Source organism: Sceloporus undulatus, chromosome 4 (genome assembly GCF_019175285.1).
Source record: "Sceloporus undulatus isolate JIND9_A2432 ecotype Alabama chromosome 4, SceUnd_v1.1, whole genome shotgun sequence".
In the NCBI taxonomy this organism is placed as follows: domain Eukaryota; kingdom Metazoa; phylum Chordata; class Lepidosauria; order Squamata; family Phrynosomatidae; genus Sceloporus; species Sceloporus undulatus.
Genome location: NC_056525.1, coordinates 154,921,735 through 154,946,846, shown reverse-complemented (window position 1 = coordinate 154,946,846; position 25,112 = coordinate 154,921,735). Strand labels below are relative to the sequence as shown.

Genomic DNA, 25,112 nt, shown 5'->3' with positions numbered 1-25,112 from the left:
CAGCAGGGAAAAACCTTCCTTGGCATTGTGTTCTGTCCTCATTAAGTTTATGAACAAGTTTGGCTAGGAGTAAGACTTTTGGGTCTTGATGATGTGAGAATTTGCTGCAATACCTAAATTACACAGGAGCAAATGGAAAATGGTAAATATGGGGCACCTTTATTTTTAACTGATCATCTTGAAGTTTGTTTTCAGATGTCTTACTCACTGACATTACTTTATAATTGTTGAAATTAATTACAGGTTGAGTCTCCCTTATCTGAGATGCTTGAGACTGAAAGGATTTTGGATTATTTTTTTTTTGGGGGGGGGGGCTTTTGGAATACCTATTTGTATATATGTACATAATGTACATATATACAAATGTACATATATATGTACATAATGTCTTGGAGATGGGGCCCAAGTCTAAGCACAAAATGCATTTATGTTTCATATATACCTTGTACACTTAGTGTGAAGGTAATTTTATAAATCATTTTTTAGTAATTTTGTGCATGAAACAAAGTTAGTATACACTGAACATTGGGAAGCAAAGGTGTCACTATCTCAGCCACCCATGAAAAAGTGCTGGTTTTTGGAATAATTCAGTTTTCAGAATTGTAAGGAGACTCAATCTGTAAGATATCCCCCTAAAAAGGCACTTTGAGTTCAAATCGCTGTGAAGAGGCAAATGGGAATACTTCTGAGCTAAATGTATAACAGCAAGTATAAATGCACTTCTTTGCAGTTGTTACTAATGGGCTGTCTACACTAGCGATAAAATGCAGTTCTGCCCCACTCTAAAACCTACCTGTTTAAATGCACATGGTCAACAATGCAGGAATCCAAGATGAGTAACCCTCTGGGGTTAAAACACTGGATCAAAACAACCCCCCGTTTGCTCTGTCTCAACCCAGAAAGTGGAAACTATAGCACTAATGTCTGGACTGAGAGCCATCCAGAGGATGGGGAAGGGGGCTGGTGCACAACTGGTGCCATTGCTGGTCATAGGATTTTTGCCACCCACCTACAAATTTTGTCACCCACCCACATGCACATAAGTGGTCAGTTGCACCATCAATTCATCATATTCTCATGAAGCAAAATAATGGCTAATTTGAGTTTCATCAACATTAACAAACTGGCTAGTCCAACAGGGGAGCATGGGAAAAGAGGGGGAAATGGGCATATACAGGGGGGCCTCTATGATTTTGTGTGCCAATGTATCACTTGGCACACCTATGCACCATATGGATGGTTAATCACTTGTGCGATTGAGTGTCTGGTCGCATGGGCAGTTCTGAGGAGCATTAAATGATCTGACAACTGGTTGGGATGAGGGAGGTGATTGGTGGCTACCGGAAGTGCATGGAGGCATCTGTGTGCTTGTATGCATGTGTTCGTGGTGGAAAAGAAAGAAATAATGGTGTACCACAGCTTGTACCCATGAATGTTCCATTTTGGTGAGTCTGTCCTTGCAGATGACGGGGACAGTGTGGACTGCCTGTGGGGGCTTGGACCATTGTAAGAGCTGGTGTTGCAGTGTCTGGATTCTCACTGCAAATTGGGAAGGCGCGGAGGTATGCCAGGTTTTCCCCTGCATCTGCTCAGGGCTTATGACATACATTTTAGATTTTCTGTTTTTGGGGGGAGGGGTCTTCTTATAGAAAAAAATTATGTACAGCTGTGTGTCTACAGAATTGAAGCTATAAAAATGAAAAGTTCAAATAGGATTGAGTGTAATGTGCTCAGTTCATGTGCCATTTGCTGTTAGAGTCTAAGGCCTCAATCCAATTCATTAGCACATCAGTATTAAGATGGTAGAATTTTTTATTTTTATTTTGGCTTCCGTGTCTCCTGAAGCCCTCCCCCATGTGTAAACGTACTCCAGGAGATTTTTTGGGGGGAGCTGGAGCTGCTTATGTGGCCACTTGGAATGGAGCAGGGCAGAAAGGAAATTATTTTTTACCCAACCAACCGATTAGATCCTAAAATAATTCTGCATTTCAAGAGTCTTCACAAGTCAAACGTCTGCATATTAAGGATTATAATTTGTAAAACAGCTTTTTGGAACTGCTTTAAATTTATGTAGCAATGGGAATTTTGATCCCACATGTATATAAATGTATGTATTTCCATACTTAGATTTGCCAGATTTCAGGATTTGGCCCAGAGTGTTAGGGTCTGGGCCCTTTTGTCCAGTTTTCAGAGCAAGACATAAGAATAATTAAACAAAAAAATATGATGTGGGTGGTACAAGACCATATCTGTTTATAGCCAGGTTTTATTTTTTTAAAAAGTCTGATTCTGAAACACATTGTGTTCTGACCTTTTCACCCCCCAAAAGATGTTTCTGTCCTGTGATACGAACATAATAATTTCATGTAGAAATGACTCACTGAAACTCCTGGTTTTGAATCATTGAGCCTGCCATGGTGCTGCTGGGGAGTGGAAGCGATGGTGGGTGGCTAAGCCTTGCAACATTCATATTTTAGAAGAACTACAGCTCAGTAGCAGAACACTTCCTTTGCATACAGAAGTTCAGTTCTCAGCACCTCCACTAAAATTATCTTAGGCCCTTTATAAACAGGCACCCTAGTACATACTCTGTACGTACTAGGGTTGCTCAGGAGTGTCTCTTCTAGATGCCCCCAACCCTAGTACATACAGAGTACGTACAAAATGGTGGTGGCACCCATTCTACATGGATGCCACCATTATGACATCACGGCCGCGCCACCTCCAAACGGAGCGGCATGGACGTGATGTCCTGGCACTGCGGAAGGGCGCCTGTGTTGCTCTTTCTGCGGCGCCAGAAAGAGCTCCATTTTGGAGCTCCTTCCTGGTTTTGTGTTGCTGGCACAGCCTTTACATGGCTGCACCAGCCACACAAAGGAGAAAGAGGCCCCAAGGACACCCCTTCCAGGCTGCAGGGAAGCGGCCTTTTGCTGCTTCCCCGCGGCCTGAAAAAGTGGCCGATTGGGGCCTCAGGGCTGCTGCTGTGGATTGCCATAATTGTCCACTAAAACCTGGGACAAAATGGATAAAATCTAGACCAAACTGTAGGACAACTGCAGGACAAAACTCAGCCCAAAACGTAGAACATTTAACAAAAATGTAGGACATTAAATGTCTTAGATTTTGGGCTGAGTTTTGTCCTGCAGTTATCCTACAGTTTGGTCTAGATTTTGTCCTACATTTTGTCCCAAGTTTTAGTGGACAATTATGGCAACCCTACGGCCGCCTCAAAGGGGCAGTCTGTAAACCACCTTAGATAGCTAAGATTGGGGAATAGCTACCACTGAAAGTGAATAAGTTGATTGTCCCCTCTCATCATAAGAAAAGTATTCATGCATAATCTTTTCCTCAAGTGAGTTTGGGATGGAGAGAGGCAGTTCAAACCCTTAATATCTGGAAACAAATATAACTGGTTTCTGTCAATGGTTTCTTTTACCACTTTTAAGCCATTTACCATATCTGCACACAGATTAAATATTAAAATCCATTCAAAAAAAAAACTGTTCCGGGTTACGAAGGTTATTTCGGGTTACGAAAAATTTTTTGGTGCTTTTCGGCGCTATTTCACACGAAATCGCGGCTTTTCCCCATTAGCGCCTATGGCTTTTTCGCCTTACGAAGTATTCCGGGTTACGAAAGCGGCGGCGGAACGAATTAATTTCGTAACCCGGGGTACCCCTGTACAGTAAGGGTGTAGTGGAGGTAAATGTGCTCAAAAAGAGAGAAAAAACATATTATACTTTCATGGGATTTCTGTTGTTCATTAACTCCAGACAATTGGATACATGTGCTATACAATAAAAATGTGTTTATTATTTACCCACTGTGTTCTTTTTAGTGTTTTCCAGCCTTAGTTCATTAGGCCTTGCAACTTTGCCCCTTAAATGTTGAGGTACAATGAGTTTCTATAAAGGTTAAGGAAATGTCTTCTAAACATCACAATTACATTTGAGATATTGAAAGGGGGTATCTGTGGTTGAAAGGATTTTACAGTTCCCTTTTCAGTATTTTCTAACAAAGAAATATGAACCATTAATCAAAAATCCATCCTACTTATTTATTTGGAGAGTACTTCCAACTTGTGATCAATACAGCCTTGCTTTGAACACTAGAAGCTTCCCTGCTATTTGATTATGGCCATTCTATACTGTTGAAAATGTTGTATTCATCTTTTCATTCTTAAATATGAAATTGTGTCATCAAAATAACACTAGGCTTACAGCTCCATTAGTCACTGAAATATTGCTGTTCAGCGAAAAAATGAATGTAACTGTTCTTTTTGATGGGGAAAAGTGCATAGCTCTGAAATTATATGTGTCAAGTATATACAGCATGTTCCCATTAAATGCTTCTGCAAAGGATGTTTGTGCATAGCAAGTAACAATATTGTATTGAGGTCTGTGTGTTTCAATTGATTCTACTGATGTATAAAGCAATGTTGAGCCAATGTTGATCTGCGTTTACTAAACGTGTGAAGTGTGAAGAAGCCCTCTAGCATCATCTCTTTCATTGCTTCTTCTCTCATGCTTTACAAGAGGGACAACTTTGTATAGAGCAGAGCTGACTGTATTTGTGGATATTCTCTATGTAACATTGAATTGATTTTCAGGGATTATGGGAGCTGTAATCCAGGCACAGGTTTTTCCTTGCAATAAAAAAAAATCAAAGCCTTATTACTTATTACTCATCACTCTTTTTGAAAATAAAGAAGACCTATCTGTTCACACAGGCGTTTAAGAAACTGCTATAAGGACAGGTTGGGATATTGGACCATTTTAAAAAATTGATACATTTTTCTCTATATATAGTTTTATCTTTTTAAAATATGTTTTATTCTTTTAATAACTATCTGTTTTAATACCGTAAAAATTTAATTCTTTTTTAATGTACTTTTAAAAATGTTTTCAATTGTACTGTTTTTAATGCTGTGACGCCGCTCTGAGTCCCAGTCCTGGGAAAAGAGCGGGCTACAAATAAATATAATCAATCAATAAATAAGAAAGGGGAATGCATAGCCCTGCTATCTCAGGTAGCACTTTTGTCACACATGTGGATTTATAATATTTTTTGTATTTCTTAATTTAATAAAATAAATGTATATAATTAATTTTATTTATTAATTCATTTATCCTGACATGGGACCAAAGGTAGCTTAAAGCAAGGCTAATACAAGATGCAGCTAAAACCTCTTGATAAAAAGATAAAAATATTTAAATAGGCCTCATTACAACATCAATAATTTAAAATAGTGTGAAATTATTTTAAAGTATAGAAAGAAGGATAAAAGTTCAGGGCATACACTCCCCACCCCGCTGCCATTAAATGACTCTTTGAAAGAAGCAGTTTATTTTTAAATGTCTGATGATGATGATGATGATGATGATGATGATGATGATGATGATGATGACTGTAATTGTAATTTAATTGTAAGCCGCCCTGAGAGCCATTAGGGCTGAAGGGCGGGATATAAATACCTAAATAAATAAATAAATAAATGATGATGATTTCACCTGCTGTCAGAAGGAGACCAGAGAAGTGGTTCCTGTAAGGGGGATTTCTACAACTTGAGAGCAGCGACTGAGAATGTTGTCTTACATGTTCATGTCAGCTGTGTCTGTAACACTGGTGGGGCCAAGGCAAAGCTCTCCCACAAGGATTCAGGATGATGAGGAGATGAGACAACTTTATGTCTGCATAAAGCTTTCCACACCCACAGTTTTTTCCCCCAGACTTCTTGCTTGTGTGGAGAGGCTTCATGTAAAAAAAAAAAAAAAAGAGCCTCTCCTCTCCATACATATTGCTTTCCATGGAGGAAGTCAACAACAATGAGGAGTGGAGCTGTGCCCGTGTTCAGAAAGCAAAACATGTAATAGGAATGAAATGAGTATTAAAAATATATATATTCTAAAAATGGTCAGATCCCCCCTAAAGTGTTGAGAAATCATAACAAGAAGAATCCTGAACTGACAAGAATCTTTGCCATTTGTGACCTATTTTGTGCAAAATATACATGTGGTTCTTTTGCTGTCGTGCCCAGCCAGGTTGAGGACTCTGAGGATGAGGTGGCTGAGCTAGGGCCTCAACTTGGACCTGTGTCAGAAGCTGAACCTGGCCCTAGTTCACCCTGGCCAGCTCCAGCAGAGCCTATGGCTTCCAAAGCCAAGTCTCCAGCAACAGAGCCTACAGGCATGAATGAGGGAGAAGGGACAGCAGCACCTACCTTCAGCCAGAGATGAGCAGAAAAGGGGGGCCTCCGGCATTCGAAGAGGCTTTATCTAAAACGCCAAGGTAATCAACAGCAACTGGATTCCTGCAGATTGGGAATTTAAACAGGTGCAGAATGCCTGCCTCGGTGTCAGAGATTATTTGAGCATCTCTATGAAAGCATGCTTGATCAAGGTCTTCCTTGTTTTTCCGGATGGAAACCTTATATTGCTGGTTATTGTGTTTCTCTGGACTTCTTGACTTTAGGAATTACTTATTTGTCTTGTTGCTCTCTGGAACCCTGGACTTTGGATTATTGACTTCTCTCTTTAGCTGTGCCCTCTGGTTTGTGCTATTTGGACTCCCATATAGTGGGAAGAAAATGGCCCAGATGATTTATTGCTTCTTTCAAGAAGAAACATAGTGAAGAACTGTGTCCCCTGTAAGCATTGTTTGAATATTGCTCCAGGAACTTTTATTTAATCCAAATAAATAACTATCCCCTGAGGCCTAGGCTGTTCTTACAAAGAAGACTGCCCTGACATTGGTGTTCTATGACACTCACTTTGGGATGTTGCCAACTTGTTTTCAGTCTCTGCCACATATTTGTGTGAGGAACTGATTTACTCCTTATATATAGGAGGTGGCAGAATTATCTTCTCCATCCCTCCAAGGAGGCTACTCAAAAATAGTTATTCTTGTAGGAATGACAGGGTCTGACTCATCACTCTTACCATCATATATTCTGTCCCTTTTAATGTATTTGTCACCCTGATTTCTGACTAAGCATTCATAATATTGGGTTGTAAGACAAAACTCTTTGAGAGTAAAATGTTCTTCCACTGTAAATTCTCAAAGACAATTGTCTCTGTATTATCAGAAGTTTTGGGAATGCTATTCTCTTAATATAAAATGAGCATGTAGAGAAAGAGGATATGCCTCAGAAATCTGATGTTCAATTACATCCAGAGTCATCTGTGATAGCCTCAACCAAGCATTACAAATCCATTATCATGTGTGATGGATTCCTACTTTGGAGGGCTAAGAAGAGGTCATATTAATGAATCAAAGCTTCTCTTCTTGGTCAAACTTGTGTTTATTGTAGTCGTGTGTTTCTAAGAGAGCATTCAGCTTCACTTAAACTAAAATTTATGGTGACTCTGACAGTGATTATTTCTGAGTTTCTTTCTATGTATTAAGTGCTTGAGAAAAGAGAGTCTATGGATGACATCCCCCCTCCAAAAACCCCCACATACACCTGATTTTTTCCATTTTATTTATGATGTTGTATAAGTATCCTGTTTGTTGGAAGATATTAACCAGAATAATATTTCTGTCATTCTCCTAAGTCTTCCAGACTTTCTATTGTATTCATTGCCTCTTATTTTATTTTCTTGACCACTTTTATCCTATTGCATGTTGTTGTTGTTAGCTGCTTTTGACTTGATCCTCACTCATGGCAACCCTGTGAATGAGATATCTCCAAGCCCTTCTACTTTCCTGCTCATGGCCTGCAGGCCCAGACCCATTGTCTCCCTGACTGAGTTTATCCAACTGGCATGTGGCCTTCTTCTCTTTCTACTTCCCTCTACCTTCACCAGCATCATTGACTTTTTTATGTGGTCAAAGTATGATAGCCTCAATTTAGTCATCCTGGCTTCAAGGGAGAGTTCTGGCTTGATCTGTTCCAGGACCCATTTGTTTGTCTTTTTAGCTGTCCATGGTATCCTCAGCACTCTTCTTCAGCGCGCATCTCAAATGAATGAATTAATTTTCTTCCTATTTTCTTCCTATCTGCTTTCTTCACTGACCAGCTCTCATAGCTATACATGCTAATAGGGAATGCAGTGACTTGAACAATTCTAACTTTAGTGTTCAGCTGTATATCTTTAAATTTAAGGATTTTGTCTAGTTCTTTCATAGATGCCCTTCTCATTCTTAATCTCCTTCTGATTTCTTAACTTCAGTCTCTGTTCTGATCAGTGTTTTATCCAAGGTATGAGAAATCTTTAACTGTTTTGATTTGCTCATTTTCTAGCTGCAATTTATGTAATTCCTATGTCATCATTACTTTTGTTTTCTTTAACATTAGGATTGTCTTTGCATTTCTTCTTGAATTTTCTTTAATGATTATTCCAAGTCTGTGATGTTTTTTGCTAGTAGAATGGTGTTGTCCACATATCCTAGGTCTGTGATGGCGAACCTTTTAGAGACCGAGTGCCCAAACTCAAAGTTGTTCCTGCATCAGGGGACAGGACTTCGGCCGGGGGGGGGGGGGGGTGTGGGGGGGGGGGCCCCCCGCTTTGGGGGGGAGGGTTTTTTGGGGGGGGGAGACCCCCAGGAAGTCCTGCCCCCAGAAGACTGAAGTTCCTCCCCTGGAAAACAGAAGTCCTTGGCTTACTACAACTGAAAGCCCAGGAGGGTGGGGGAAGAAGAACAGATGCACACCTGCTCCCCCTCTTCCCCACCCTCCTGGGCCTTTAGATGACTCCAGAGAGGCCTGTTCCTTCTGTTCCCCCACACTCCCATCTTTTATCATGTCCTTAAAAATGGCTTCATGTGCCAGAGAGGGCAAGAGTGCCATAGGTTCGCCATCATGGTCTTAGGCTGTTGATATTCCTTCTGCCTATCTTCACTCTTCTTCTGTGTCCAAACCTGTTCTTTGTATGATATTTTCAGCTTGCAAGCTGAATAGATAGGGTGAAAGGATGCAGCCTTTCCTGATGCTTTAACCAATTGGGAACCAGTCTGTTCCTCTGTATTCTGTACTTACAGTAGTCTCGCCTTCTAAGTGCAGATTCTTCATCAGGACTATCTGCAGTAGTGGGATTCTCATTTCTTTAAGAACATGTCATAGCTTTTCATACCTCCAATATTTCATGGATGAAAACCAGAGAAAGTGGATCAGAATGTATCCAATATGCCAAAAGTCATTAATGAGGATGAACACACAAACTAGGAAGGGATGTAGCAGTATGCCTTTGACTGAGCCTACTGGTAATGGTTCCCAATTGGTAAAGGAGTCATACAAGGCTGCATCTTATTACCCTACCTGTTCAATTTGCATGCACAGCAGACTGTAAGGAAAGCAGGCTTGGACAGAGAAAAAAGGAAGTGTGAAAATAGGAGGAAGGAATACCAGTTATCTAAGATCTACAGATGAAACCATAATACTAGAAGAAAACCTCCCAGACCTGGAACAACTACTAAGGATGTGATTTGTTTTTATATTTGATGTTTTTAATTTGTTTTTTCTTTTCTATATGGTAATTTTATCTATTCCTCTTTTTAATTGTTACTATCTTAGAGTGTACGCCTTGGGCAGGCTTTTATATACTCTTTAAGTTTACCGACTTTGTACAGCGCTGTGTATAATTACAGTGCTTTAGAAATAAAGTTTAATAATAATAATAATAATAATAATAATAATCAAGGAAGAAAGTGCAAAGGCAGGCTTACTGTTGGAATAATAATAATTAATAATAATATTACCATTGTCTTCAGAGTTTGGGGTGCCCCCCATTAAGGCAAATGCATTTGAATTGCATATGTACAGAACATATTCTACTTGCATTCTACCAGGAGAATTCTGATCATGTAGATAGCCCTCATAATTTTGGATTGGGGTGCTATTAGCCATTTTAAAGCCAGAAATCCCTTCCTAATTTTCATACACACCCTAAATTATTGTGGATTGGGAGTGACAGGGAATGCGCTGGTCCTCAATTGTTCTATGGGGGGAGCATGTGTCCCCTCTGCCCCTTTAGGTAGGTGTGCCATAGTGAAAAATTGCACATACCTGCTTTGACATTATCTCACACCCAAACCTTACTCCCAAGTAAGTGTGTGTGTGTGTGTGTGTGTGTGTGTGTGTGTGTTCTGTTAAAATGACTTAGTATAAAAGACAACAATGCTTGGCAAAGTGGAGGCCTATAGGAAAAGAGTTGGACCACATTACAGATTGACAGACTCAAGCACTGAAGCTGTGGCCCCAAGTCTATAAGATATGACCAGGGCTGTTTAGAACGGGTAGACTTGGAGATGTCTCGTACATAGGGTAAGCATTGGTCAAAGCTGATTTGGCCACAATTTCTGAAACCCTTTGCTTTTGGGTGATGCAGAGGTTTCCCACCAGGGTGAGTGTATCTATTGCCTTTAAAATGGTTACTGTCAATTTGTAGGAGATGATCCTCAATGTGATTTCTTACCCTTGTTCTTTAAATGCCTTGCAATTCTTTTGTTTTATATTCCAATTTATCTTTTATTGTCAATTTAAATAGGTTGGAAACTTCTTCAAAGTTACTACTGACTGCTACAGTCTCTTCAAAGCCTGACATCTAATATTTATGCAAACACAGACAGACTTAATTCTAATTAAAGTAACACTTGTCTGCGATTTTTCTGAAATACATTTTCACCCTTTCAAGAAATAAATCTTTAACTCCACATTTGGTTTGAGGCAGCAAGAAGACTTTTGAAATTTACTACTTTTAACACCTCCTGATAGGAGTAAAAATGGACTAGATTTTTTTTAATTCTAATTAGAGATAATGAATTAAAAGGAATGGAAAGAAATTTCAAGTCTTCCAAATTCCCTTGCTAATTTAAAGACTGTTTTAAATAAGCCATAAATAAACTTAGTATTATAGCCATGGATACTAGCTAGAATAATGGCCAAGCTAAAATATACATTTCATACACACAGTGAGTAAAGTTACTGTTCAGCAGTTCCTCTGCAAGAGACCGAATTCCAGTTAACTTCAAAAAATTAGTCTCACTTGCATTGCGTTCTGTATCTTTCTGTAAGCTGCTAGCTATAAACTCTCATAAATATTTTCCCATGAAAATCCTTGTCACAAGCCCCACTGCAGTTCTTGAAACTTTCACATGCTGAATTTTAATTACTTGTGTTTTGTTGCTGCTTTCAGTGCTGTGGCATGGAAAGTTGGAGGAGTGTGTCAAACGTGATATCTGAATGAAAGTACAAGAAGAAAAATAGCCATTTGTTGATTCTTTGTATCATGAGAATACCATTTAATGTGCCGCTAGTTTGTGCTGTTGAGAATTCTCCAGTGAATTGTACAATCTGCTGTATTTGCACCTTTGAAGGGGTTATTCATTCATTCAGGAATATTTAATGTGGTTCAGGTGCAAGATACAGTTGTGTCGTCAGTATGTTCTGCTGATGCTAGAGAGAAAGAGAAAGGGAAAGCAGACCATTTGGCAGTCACATTGAAAAAATTCAGTACTTTTTCCAACTCTTTTCCTTTCCTCAAAATTCTTCTGATGCAAGAACTTACAAATTGTCATCAAGATTTAACTATCAGCAGAATTTTGTATCTACAGATGAGGAAGGGGGGAGATATTGTAATCCCATTTTATTTCTTACCCTTTCTTTAGGTAGCTCAGAACAGGGCGAAAGGAATATTCCACTCCTCACTATATCCAAATCCCATTTGGTAGAAAAGTGGGATAGTAAATAAATGAATAAATATTAAATAAATGAATAAATATCACCAGGGAGTCCTGATGGTGCAGTAGTTAAATGCTGGTGCTGTAACCACAAGGTTGTGAGTTCGATCCCAGGGCTCCAGGATTGACTCAGCCTTTCATCCTTTCATAGGTCAGTAAAATGAGTACCCAGCTTGTTGGGGACAATTAGTTTACAGGTTGTAAACTGCTTAAAGAGTGCTTAGTTCACTTATAAGAGGTATAGAAATGTACATGCTATTGCTATTGCTGTCTTAAAGTAGGCAAGGCTGAGAGATAATGACCAGATCAAGGTCAGTCAGTAAGATCCATGTTGTGGTGGAGGATATATTAGGACAGTGCTGACCCCACCTGGAAGTGTGCTGTAAGCAATGAGGTACTGAGCTACCAGGGATATCCAGATATTGACATTGGACCATCCTGATTAGAGTCAACCTGTCCCACATCTCTAAACCACACTTCAAAATGTAAGAAAATTATTTTTCAGTGTTTCGTTGCATTAAAGAACTCCCTTTGGATAGGAAAAAAAATGCAGAGTGAATGGCTTAGGTTATGTCTCTTTGAGATGCTGGTTTATTGTCATGAGTTTAGAATTACATTTCATGTTTGTGAGAACTAGGTTTGGATTAAAATTTTCTGGTCTCATGTGTCTTTTAAGAGTGAAATTGAAAGCTATATCCAAAGTGAAGATGTCCACTTGGAAACAGTTTCCCTCCAGGGTACCTGCTCTTAATGTCATTTCCATTGATCATGTAACAGTAACCAGTAGGGGAAACAAATGCCATTGAAGGAACTAAATACATTTTCTTCCATACAGACAAGTTTATAATGGAAAATAGTAATAATACATAAATTCAATGAAGAAACTGAATAAGTTAAAGGTTTCCTGTACCTGGGATCAATCATAGTTCAAAACAGAGAGTGCAGTCAAGAGTTAAGAAGGAGACTAGGAATGGGAAGGGCAGACATGAAAGAGCTAGAGAAGATCCTAAAGAGTAAAGTATACAACTGAGCACTAAAATTAGAATCATCTAAGCCGTATACAGATGTGAGAGCTGGACAGTAAACAAAGTGGATAAAAAGAAAATCAACTCATTTGAGATGTGGTGCTGGAGAAGAGTGCTAAGGATACGGTGGACAGCAAAAAAGACAAATGGGTCCTTGAACACACCAAGCCTCAAATACCTCTAGAAGCCAAGATGATTAAATTGAGGCTGTTGTACTTTGGCCACATGATGAGGAAGCATGACTCATTAAAAAAGAAAGTAATGCTGGGATAGGTTAAGGGTAGTAGAAAGAGAGGAAGACCTCACACCAGACGGATAGATTCAGTTAGGGAAGTCATTGGCATGAGTCTGAAGGACCTGAGCTGAGAAGTGGAGGATAGGGAGTTTTGGAGATGTCTCATCCACAAGGTCGCCATGAGTTGAGGTCAACTCAAGGGCAGTTAACAACAACAACAATGGGCATATTAAATATAGTAATGCAGGTCCAATGTTTCATCTTTCTATTTATTATTAAAACAATTAGTTTCTACCCTGTTCATTCATAGATAGCCTTGATATAAAATTAGTGCATGTATCTTCTTTCTCTTAACATCACAACTTTTCATTGTCTGAAACAATGTAGTGACAAGCCAGTAGCAAGTTTTTATTTTGTTTGTTCTTTTTTATGTTTGCTATCTTGCGCCGGCATGGAATGGTGGTTTGAGCTTTGGACTATGACTCTGGAGATAAGGGTACAGATCCCCACTCAACCATGAAAACCCATTAGGTGACATTGCAAAACAGCAAAGAGTGGGAGGAAAGGCACCTTCCCTGCAACAGAGGCTATTGCCCCACACAAAAATATTTTGAAACCTGAAGAGTTTTTGACAATGTCTGGCAAAGGAGAGAACATATCTTGCATAATTTGTTCTACTTTTGGGTAGAAATAATTTAAAATAGTATATCCTTAGCAGATGAATAGGGCTGATGAGATGGTATGGACTATGTGGTTTAAATATTAGTCATTTTCCCTCCACCCATTCCATAAGGAAGCCTTCTGAAGTTTCCCCGATGATTTTTTTTTGCCTGCTTAAAGACACTACATTTTGTGAGTTTTATAATGGCTGAATAATGGAATTACACTGATACACATTTTGATGTTTTCTTTTGGAGAGACAGATAGACAGATAGATAGTAGGTTTTGTTATTTTCTGCTGTCTGTAATAATCTCTCTACCTTTTTTCCATACTACAGAAATAATCCAGTTTGACACCACTTTAACTGAATTTTAGTTTTGTGAGATAGTCTTCTCTAGCAAAAAGCTCTGGTACAACAACAAAACAATAATTTCCAGAATTCTGTAGTATACAGTTTCATAGCATTGAGCCATGACAGTTAAAGTAGTGTCAAACTGGATTATTTCTGCAATTTGGGTGCAGCCTTTCTTTCTCTTTCTCTTTCTTTCTCTCATTCTCAATGTAGATAAGTATGATACAAATATATAGAACATGTATTAGAGAAGTGGTAGCTTGGAAATAGACTTTGTAATGGATGGCTTAACTAATAGAAGAGATAGAAAAGAAGGAAAATGTATACAGTAATTATGCAAAGACATAGAGATTGAGATAAAGACGGAGAAAAGGAATATTTGAAATTCACTGTACTTTAGCCCAAACTCATTCTGTCAGACAAAACCTTCTGGTTTCTTTATGACTTTTATTATGGACAAAATGCAGGTTTAAATGCAAATGTAAAAACTGAGCTTATCCATTTTACTAATATCATATCTGTCTGCTGTGTTTAAACTCTGTACTGCTGTGCTTGTTATGAGTTTTTGTGCTATACAGTACTTGTATTCTCAGCTGGTTTCCTAGCTGGCTAGCTCTTCTTTCATGGAGGTTATGCAACTCTCCATCCAACACACAAACACACAGACATATAGTGCATATGAATGGATGGAAAGAAATCATGATTTTAAAAAATCACTTTTGAGGAAGTAGTTTTCAAAAATTCTCTGAGTTGGTATGGATATCTATGGCCACATTGTATATCCTAGATATGGCCATTGGTAGTTTCCCAGCAATAAGCAGTAAGAAAGCTTTCCCTTTCTGCCTCCTCCCAGCTGAAAATAGTCACACAATGCTTCAAAACAGTTATTTGACTCATCATGGCTTTTCCTTGAACCAGAGTAACCTTGCACCTTTGTCCCATACATCTGGGACATATAATAATAATAATAATAATAATAATAATAATTCGCCTTTTCTCAAGGAATCAAGGTGGGTTACAACATCTTAAAAACCACACAATGCAATAGAGTAAAATATCAGTTACCATTAAAACAAGTCCCTGGATGCTGCCATCCTAACATTTTTAAGGTGGGTTCCAATCAACTATCTTATTTTGTTGTAATAAAACATTCTCAGTATCCCTCAAGTCTTCTCTTTTTCAGCTTCACCATCTCCCTTTGCCATTTCTATGAGAGAGACTCACTGAAGACAGTACCTAGATATCTGAATAAGTAGCTTTGTTCTATGTCAAGTCAGATATATAAAGGCTTGGATTGTTCATTAGTCTAGGTCTTGGTCTTGGAAAAAATTGTTCGTAGATTTTCATGTTTCCAATATCTACTGAATACAGTGCACCCTTTTTTTACATGGGGGATCTGTTTTGGACCTCCCCAGTGGAAAAAACACGTATGTTCAAGCGCCATTGAAAATAATGGGGCTCATGCATGGCGCGGCGGCACGCCCCATTATTCTTAATGGGATGTGCCACCCCGCATGCTCCTGCGGGCTCCCTCACGTCTTTCAGCGTATGCTGAAAGCCGTGTATGGTGTGTCCGCATATGACGTGGGCGTACTGTATATCCAAAATATATTTGATACCAGTTGTGTATCAAGTATATTTGACACCCATCGTGGATCATTTTTAACATCCACTTTCACTCTGCAACATAATTATTTTTCAGAAACACTCATGAAATGAACTGTGCTGATAGGAAGTGGCGTCACACACTGAAAAAAGTAATGGCACGCGCCAACATGCACCACCACAGCCATGAGCCCCATTGGCTTTAATGGTGCTCGAGCGTAGATGGAATTTCCCTTATGCGGGGGGGGGGGGGGAGGAGATCCAGGCCAGATCCCCTGTGTAAGGGAAGGGACCACTGTACAATAATGGCCAGAAAAGAAATGCAAACAGTGAAGTTCTCTTTTATTGAACTTGGTATAGATAATCAGGCCAGTAAAAATAAATAAAATAAAATAAAAAAATAAAGGCATGAGTATTTGTAGATATCAATCCACTTCCTTAGTTTTTACATCTGAGCAAGTAAATTGATATCCACAAGTGTTCATGCTAAAATATAAATCAGTTAGTCTGGCACCTCAGTGATGGAGTGGGAGTGAGAAGCCACCATTGCACTTCCTTATGTTTTTCACACAGGGCCTTCTTTTGGTCCACTACCGTTTAAGACCCAAATGAGAAAGAGAGATGAACTGTATTTTTTCCCCAGACATCAGCATGAAAACCTTTTATTCCTGATTACAAAAGTGAGAGAGTCTACTTGAGTTAATGGGGGCATAAAATCATTAATACAGATGTTTAAAAGTCAGGAACCAATTAGCACCCTTATGGCACTCCTTGCTTTGTTTAAAAAAAAAAACCGTTATCTCGGGAAACCATTTAAAACAACTCCAACCTTCTTTTTTTCCTTTTGGCATGGCTGTATTGTTCCTGTATCAATATTAGGAGATTACAGTCAATGTTAGAAGTCTGTAATTATCCCCATAGTCTATTTCTATTAACAGACTCAAAACCAGAAGAGAGATCAATAAAGGCAGCATAAAGATCACTCTAAGTATATTTCCTCATGAGGTAATTTCATGTGAAGCATTGATCTGTAGTTCTATATCCTCTTTTTAATCATTTTTGTTCTTTCTGTATAATTTGATTTTCTTACAGCCAATTTCTTAATTTTTGATGCTAATATTGGGGATATAGCTTGGAAGTAATATCTAGCAAGCTAATTGGCCAGTAATTTTGTGAGTCATTTCTATCACTGTTCCTCTGAATTTCTTTTCTAAATTGGTCTAATACTGTTTATTGTGGTATGTACGGCAGCAAGAACAGGAGTCCACCATTCTATATATTTGGAAGCAATATCTCTTCTCCAGCAATGTTCTTTAGTTTCAAGGATGAGATAAGATACTTTACCAGTAACCAGAGTGGTTACCATTCTGGTACATTAAATTCATCTTTATACTGTATATCCCTGTGTATTACAGATGGCAGAATCTATCAGAGAAATATTTAACCCATGTAGATGTGGGGCCAGAGGCTTCCAATGTAGGACCGCTGGCAGGAGTGGTTTTTTTCCACTTCTTTTCCAGCCACGTTCAGGCCACCTTAGGCTGCCTCAGCACAGCTTCAGGGCAGTTTGGAGGGGTCATATAAATGCCGCCCTACTAATGCGGCATGAAGCTGATGCTTTTTGCCTGTCTGTTTTGAGCCTTTGTTACTTTATTCTTTTCCAGCCCACTGGGTTCCAAGAAATTGTGTCCAGCATTTTTTGCTAGTTAACTGCAGTTGCATAAGAATTGTTTGAAAGGTTCAAAGTTAGTCCTTTGATAGTTGCTCTTTATTTTGCAATTCTCTATGACATTTAATGTATGGTGATATTTCAGATTTCTATGAGATTTCTCATTTACCCTGAGGATTTAGTGATCTTTAAGTCCAAATGAAATGCACTTCTCCTGTTGGGCAGGAGAGTATACTTGTTCATTTCTTGTCCATAGGGGCATAACTGATGTGTATCCAGATGTGTAACTAAAGAGGGATTTTGTAACTCTGATTCTTCCATCTCCTTCCACTCCAATTACCATTTTTAAATGACCTTTCAATTTCTTTCTTTTTTTATGCAGGTAGCAAAAAAGGGGGTGGGATGGGGAGATAAACATAGCAGTTGACAAGGATTTTGCTGTTTAATTTAAAAAGCTATCCTCTATTGGTGTACCTACATAATAGGGACCTAAGTTTACACTGCCCAACAGAATTGTCCATACTGGTATGGACATTTACAGAAAACTGTTTCTTAAATCCAAACCTGGCCCTGAAGTAGAAAGAATTCCTTCTAAATAATAATAATAATAATTATTATTATTATTATTATTATTATTATTATTATTATTATTTTACCACCTCTCCCAGGTGGATCGAGGTGGGATTATAGCATAATATAAAATATAATACAGTTAAAATTCAAATAATACAAACAGGTTCATAAAATGCAAAAATAGCAATTAACATAGCAATAAAACCAGGATTTCACAAGCAACAGTGGGGCGGAATACTCTCATCCTGTACAGGGAAGTGGATCTATGTTTCACATGAGATCAAGTGGGTATGCTCGCCGGAAGAGCTCCATCTTAACTCCCCCCCTGAAAGTTTCCAGGGAGACCATTCCACAATCCTGGGGCAGCTATGCTAAATGCCCTTAGGGAAGTTGAAGTGAATTTCTTCCATGAGAATGAGTTTCTAAGTTCATATTCCAGTATTTTATAATATTTAATGACCTAGTTAAGTAAATGTTTTGATGACATGTCTGTTTCCAGATTGTTTTATCTAGATTCCAATCCAACACTATTTTCCTTTTCTTGAGTAAAACAACCTGTCTGGAGGGGTATAGCCAAAATGCCAAACTCCAGCTAATCCACCTAATGTTCCAATAATAGTTTTCCAGACAGAAACTTTACTTTGTGATTCACCATTCTATAGAAAATTACCTCTACTTTTGATTGGATTGTAGAAGGCCCCGCGGTGAGAGGGTATCATCCTCTGTTGCTGTTGCCAGATGTATGACATTATTCTTCTTAAGTGCATTTAATATTTATTTCTAAGGGGAGAACTGTGTTATCATAGATTAAAATGAATTTGCTTCACTCTGACCTAAGTCAGTAGCTCATTTAGCAACATATTCATTAAAGGAATGCAAAAATAAGATTCCCAAACAAGCTATATCTTCTCTTATCTCATACATAAACACAATGGGGGGGGGGGCAGAATATGCTAAACGCAAATATACAATCTCTTTTTTCCATCCACTGCTTGCTCAGTGCAGGCTCCTTTTCATCATTTGTTAAATCATAATATTATAATACTGATTTCTGGAGTAATTAGGCACTATGTTCTAGGCTAAAGCCTTCTGTTTTTTAAGTCAATTTCAGTCAATTCCAATTAATTCAAGCAAATTTCTACTTTTTGTAGTAGAAAGAGGAAACAGAATCAAACTGACAACCAACGATCCACCTAAGATACATAATTCATGTTCTCACCTTTTAAAAAGTGTGAACATTTAAATTTGTAGAATATATGTGGAGGCAAGAATTATTTTAAAACTCTTCTCTGTGATAAAGTGGCTGAGTGGCTGTTAGTTGATTCAACACTTTAGAAATCTTTACATAAACAGCAATCCACTCAACCTCCAAGGAGTTCCAAGGCATTAACTCCAAAAGCTAGAATATTCTGATTCAGAAACTTATCTTTCTTTTTCTTCTCCTCTTTTCAAAATTAGTTCAAAATAGAATTCAAAACTGATTTTAATTAGTTCTAATATAGTGCAACATAATTCAAAGTAGAGGGCTCAATGATGGAGGGCATGAAGTTATCATTTAGTTCTCAACATTCCTTAAAGAATTATGCAGCTTTCAAAAGGAAACTAAAAGATGCAAACATGATCATAAAGGGAGTAATGTAAGCACATGTTTGGTTATGCTGCCATCATGGTTCTTTCCACCATTTTCATTAGATAAATCTAGCTAGAGTATACTGATTTGATCAAAAAGGTAGTTACTGCCTGTGTGAGTCACCTCAGCTAGCCAAACAGAGACGATGGTGCAGTTTCTTCTGTAGAAAACCTATGTGGTCCCAGGGTTCTTCCAGATGGGGCAAATGTGCTGGAATGTGGTGACATTGGTTTCTGTACTCCCCACCAGCCCCTCACCCTCCCTATGTTCATGTTGCTTCTGCCCTCCTCCCCATTCCCCTTCACCCTTCAAAATGTTGTTGTGGTCATCATTGTTTGTAACTCTCTCTAAAAGCTAAGCACCACAGCATTAGCCTGAAATAATACAAATTCTGTGCTGTGAAAAAACAAATCCTCCTCGTGCACACTGTTCAGTTTCAGCTTGTGTCCATCCTTCCCCTGAGATATGACAAGATGGGGAAAGAGGTAAGATTGTGGTCATTGCAGGCTTTCCTCCACTTGAGCTCAGAAGAAAGAGAAATGCCACCTGTATACTGTGTTTGGAGTCAGCATGGTGTAGTAGTTTGAATGTTGGTCTGTGATTCTGGAGATCAGGGTTTGTATCTCCACTGGGCCATGGAAACCCACTTAGTGGCCTTGGGCAAATCACAGTCTCTCAGCCTCAGAGGATGGCAATGGCAAACCCCTTCTGAACAAACCTACCAAGAAAACACTGTGATAGGTTCTCATTAGAGTTGCCTAAGTTGGAAATGAATTGAAGACACACAAGACAAGAGAAATTGTGTTTGACTTCTTTACATATAGTCTTGGGAGACTCAGGGCCCGAACAGACATGCCAAAATAAAGCTGCTTTGGGCCACTTTGGAGGTGTTCTTTTTAAATGATGCATGTGTCCCAAGAGGCCGAAAACCATGCCAAAGCCATGCTGAGTGCAGCTTTGGCACAGCTTCTGGTCTCTCTGTGTGTCATTTAAACAGCATACCTCCAAAGTGACTCAAAGCAGCTTTATTTGGCATGTCTGTTTGGGCCCTCAGTGATGCTAGAGAGAGAGAAGGTGGGAAGGCAGAGGTACCATCAATCCCCCTGACACCATTTGAAACTGAGCTATGAGCACAGCAATAGCATTATTAAAACTACCACTTTAGCACTAAGACTGTGTGTGTGTGTGTGTGTGTGAGTGAGTGATCTAAGGTGCCATCCAGACCCCCCCCCCCCCCAATTTCATGGGCAGCTGCTTAGCTTCAAATTCTGATAAATTAGCTTATGCTGCAAGGTAAGGAATTATATATTCTGTGTTGTTTTGTCTTTTCCCCCTCTCCCTTTAAATTTGCTCCTATATTTTATTTTTCTTTTAATCTCTATCTCTCTTGCTCTGTGTGTGTGTGTGTGTGTGTGTGTGTGTGTGTGTGTGTGTTTTGTGTGCCTTTCAGTTGTTTCTGACTTATAGCGACCCTAAGACAACCCTATCATGGTCTTTTCTTGGCAAGTTTTGTTTTAATGCATGAGTACATTTCAAATAAAGAACTCTAAAAAAATAAAAATCATAAAACAATTGACTATGCCTCCCCTCCACACATGCTTGACAGAATCCCTTACAAATGTAACAGGGATGTTCACCTGAACTATCAGTCATTTAAAGTCCCTTACATAAAGACATTGTGATAATCAACCCATTTTTTTCATGGGGTTTTAGGTTGGACTTCAGAAATAGATACACATTCATTATGATTTACAAAAGTGATGAAGAAGAGACATGTTTTCTTGAGCAGGATCATAGCTCATCGTGGAACATTATTTAATAATTACTGTCATTGGCCTTTCCTTTGAAGAAGAATTTATGGTGGAAAATTTGGAGGTATTTGTATTTGGTAGTAACAGATTTCCCAGAGAAAGCAATAAATTTCCGATTGTCTTTCGGATGTTAATCTCTCTCTATCAGATCACTGACAGAGCTAAAAAAAGAAAGAAAAGAAAACAAGATACAGTGCTTAATTGCCAGAGCTTAACTATTTTAACACCAGTATCTATTTTGAAAACAACAGAGCTGAAAACAAAAATAATTATGGTTTTTTGCTGGAATTGTTTTCTGCACCTGCATGCTGGCTGCTTTCAGAACCTGTGGAAGTTGTGACATCCTGTGACTCCAGCATTGTCATAGGCAATAAAAGTCCACATGCAGCAAAGTACAGGTGTTCAGTATAGCTGTTAACTGGGGCAGGGGGAGAGATCATCTTTATTCTGAATTCACACTTTTTCCTCAAAAATTTTCTATGAAGTTCTTTGCCCCACAGAAAAGCATTTCCATTTTTTAAATCACTTCATAGGTGACATTTTGGGGAATAACATGAATATTACTCTATAAAATTAGGGAACATTGGCACCCTAATACCTGTAAATAATGAGCTGATATTTGGAACACATGGGAGGAGTTTTCAGTTCATTGTTTAGTGTTACCTTCTGAGAAATATGCTGGCTTCTTGAATCTGTATTTCCAGTATGTAAGCATGCATGCCCTCTGTTGCTTTTCCTGGACCTCTCATCACCTTTTGATTCCATCCACCATGATATCCTTCTGGCCTTGGAGACAGAGACCTGAAATAGGCAGGGCCAAGCTGGTGGAGTTTTTGTCAGGACTGTGGAGAGGGGGCTAGACTTGATGGTGCTTTAAGTCTTTTCCAACTCTATGATTCTGTGATTTACAATCCCTATGATGCAATAAAGTTGTGGCCATACCAATAACCCATAAGAACAGTGTCTGGCTCCTCTATTCCAGTGGAATGGATTGGTGAATTGGCAACTGATTTCTGACCTGATACAGAGAATCAGTCAATTTCTGGCCTCATACAGAGAATTAGAATTAAATCTTAAAGCCCTAAATGGTGTATGACCAATATACATATAAAAGTGCTTCTCTCATGTGTTCCTGGCTGATAATTAAAGACATTCTTTGATGGAGGTCCATGTTTTCATTTGATCCATACAGTGATAGATTAGATGTGTCACATTGTTGTTAGTTACTTTCATCAAATGAACTTCAACTAATGATGATCTAGGAATGAAAAACCTGTCATCAACAGGTCTTGCATGTTTAGAGCTGTGGCTTCCTAGACAGAGTCTATGGCGTGTTACAGACCACCAAAATGGGCAGTCTCACGCCGCTGCCGCTTGCTGCGTCCGGGAACTGCAGCAGCCAAACCGTACGGTTCCTGGGCGCAGCAAGAAAGAAGCGCCAAAATGGTGCTTCTTCCTGCGCCCCGGAAGTGGCGCCACAAGGCGTGAGGCATGCACATGTGGCACCACTTCCGGTGCGCAATGTCCACACGCTGCGTGTCTGCGACATCAAAATGGCGCGCCCATCTGTATGTGGCGCCACCATTTTGATGTATTCGTTACACGCGAGGGGCAAGGCACGTCAGGAAGCACCGCCTCTCGTGCATAATGACAGCGCCTCATTGGCCCGTCTGTAGCACGCCTATCTGTCTGTATTCCTCTTTCCCTACTCTTTCTACCTTACAAACCATTATTGTCTTTTCTAATGAGTCATGTTTTCTCATGTCATGCCCACTCTCAGTTTAGTCATCTTGGCTTCTAGGGAGAATTTACCTGGTTTACTATGGGGCTGAACAGACAGCCTGGAAAAGCCAGTTTCCAGGGGCTTGGGGCCATGGCGTTTTGACATTTTAAGCCCCCAAGATGTCTGGAAGCCACTAAGCCATTCAGACAGGAGTGGCTTCAAGTTGCTCCAGGTTCATGGTGTTTTGACGGTCCACACCCCTGGAATGACTTGAGGCCATCCTGGGGTTGCAGTGGGTCTGCCTATGTGGCCCTTTACTGACCCAAATAGGAGCAGATCTTTTCTGCTCCTATTTCAGCTGGAATCGGGGCAGATTGAAGCTGTGCTATGTGGTTGCTGCAGTGCTGGGGCAAGTGGCTCCCTGGGCAGTCCCAGTCCACGACTTTGGGATGGTCTCTTGCTCCCCAATTTCTAGCTTTGTCTGATTTGTGCTTTTCACATTCCTTGTTCGAATGATATGTGTTGTGCAGCCTCAAACTTTCCTTCCATCACTGAGTATGACAACAGCTAGTCATCCTTTCAACTTAAGTCTAGTTGCATTATTAACCATGGTGCTACTTCTAGTTGTCCTCTGCTCAGTAGCTCATTGAATGCCTTCTGACCTGGGAGTCTCATTATCTGACATTATCTCTTATTTCACTTCAGATTATCTTACCCTTAAGGTTTTGACAGTAACAGATATTCAAATGGGGGTTTACCGTGTCTCCTTCTGTTCAGTACTAACTATAGTGCCATTGCATCTGAAAGATCCTCTGTCAGTGTCACCCTCCACTATTGCTGCTGCCCTGCAGCTGTTTACACATTTAGTCTGGCTCCTCAGAAAAACTTATCTGATGTGGAAGACACTGCCAGCAGCACTGGTGCCATCACCATAGCCTTTTGCCTCACAGATGCACACAGTTCTACCACTGCAGAAAGGTAGTGAGAGGTGAAATAGGTGCTACATACATAGATGATAATTTCATATGAATGTTTTGAACACTTGACCACCTTTTGTTGATATTTCTATATATATCGTTCATTATTATACTTCTGTTCTTAATGTCTGCAGTTAAGTTTCTTTCTTTTCATTTTATTTCTTTATTCAGACATGCAGACATTTGTATAAAAAATGAAAATACAAGATGTTGTCTATATTCACCTATTCATTCTTCCATGTTAATAGCTAACACAAATAGTGATTTGACATCTTCCAGACTGTCTATGGCTGTGAATCTACCAGTTGCTAGATCTCTGTCAATGACAAATGCACCAAATAGTCACTAGTTCTGATTGCCAGGGTTAAAAAATGATTGTTTCAATGTGATAACAATATTTCTATAATTTTTTTTGTGCAAAGCTATACTTAAAAATCAATTGGTAAAGGTGAGCAGTTGACACCCACTCCCAAGCCTGTTCCATCCCATGCTTTTCTTAGAATCATAGGATCGTAAAGTTGGAAGAGACCACAAGAGAATCCAACCCTCTGCCATGCAGAAGTGCACAATCAAAGCACTCCCAACAAATGGCCATCCAGCCTCTCCTTTAAAACCTCCAAAGGAGATTCCACCACACTCCAAAGGAGCATTTTGCACTGCTGAACAGCTCTTGCTGTCAGGAGATTCTTCCTAATTTTGAGGTGGAATCTCTTTTCCTGTAATTTGAATCCATTGATCTGGGTCCTATTCTCTGGAGCTGCAGAAAAGAAGCTTTCTCCATCCTCAATAAGACACCCTTTGAAATATTTAAAGCCAAAACAGACTGGCTCAAAATACCGGCTTCCCAGTGGCGTGGGGGTATGGTGTATGCATGACGCATACCCCGACACCACCCAAAAGCTGCTGAGATGTCCACACATGGGCCAGTTTCACAGTGCTCCAGTGGCGTGCCATTTACATGCCACACACCACAGGAGCACCATAAAGCTGCGGTGGGGAGGGGAAAGCCAGCTTTTTGCTGGCTCAAAAAGGAGCCACATTTTGCTGCTTCTTTTTGGACCAGCAAAAAGCTGGACTGGGGCCACGGCATTTGGTTGCTGTGTCCCCAACTCAGCTCTCTCAGGGGCAGCTTGAACCCGCCCTTTCGGGATGGTTTATTTTGCCCCTTAAACAGG

General features: G+C 39.5%; 1 protein-coding gene across 2 annotated transcripts in view; it reads left to right on the top strand.

The window, feature by feature from the left end:
- Positions 1 to 25,112, top strand: part of CDH18 (cadherin 18) — a 586,652-nt gene that overhangs the window by 411,821 nt on the left and 149,719 nt on the right. The gene's annotated exons all lie outside the window — the stretch shown is intronic.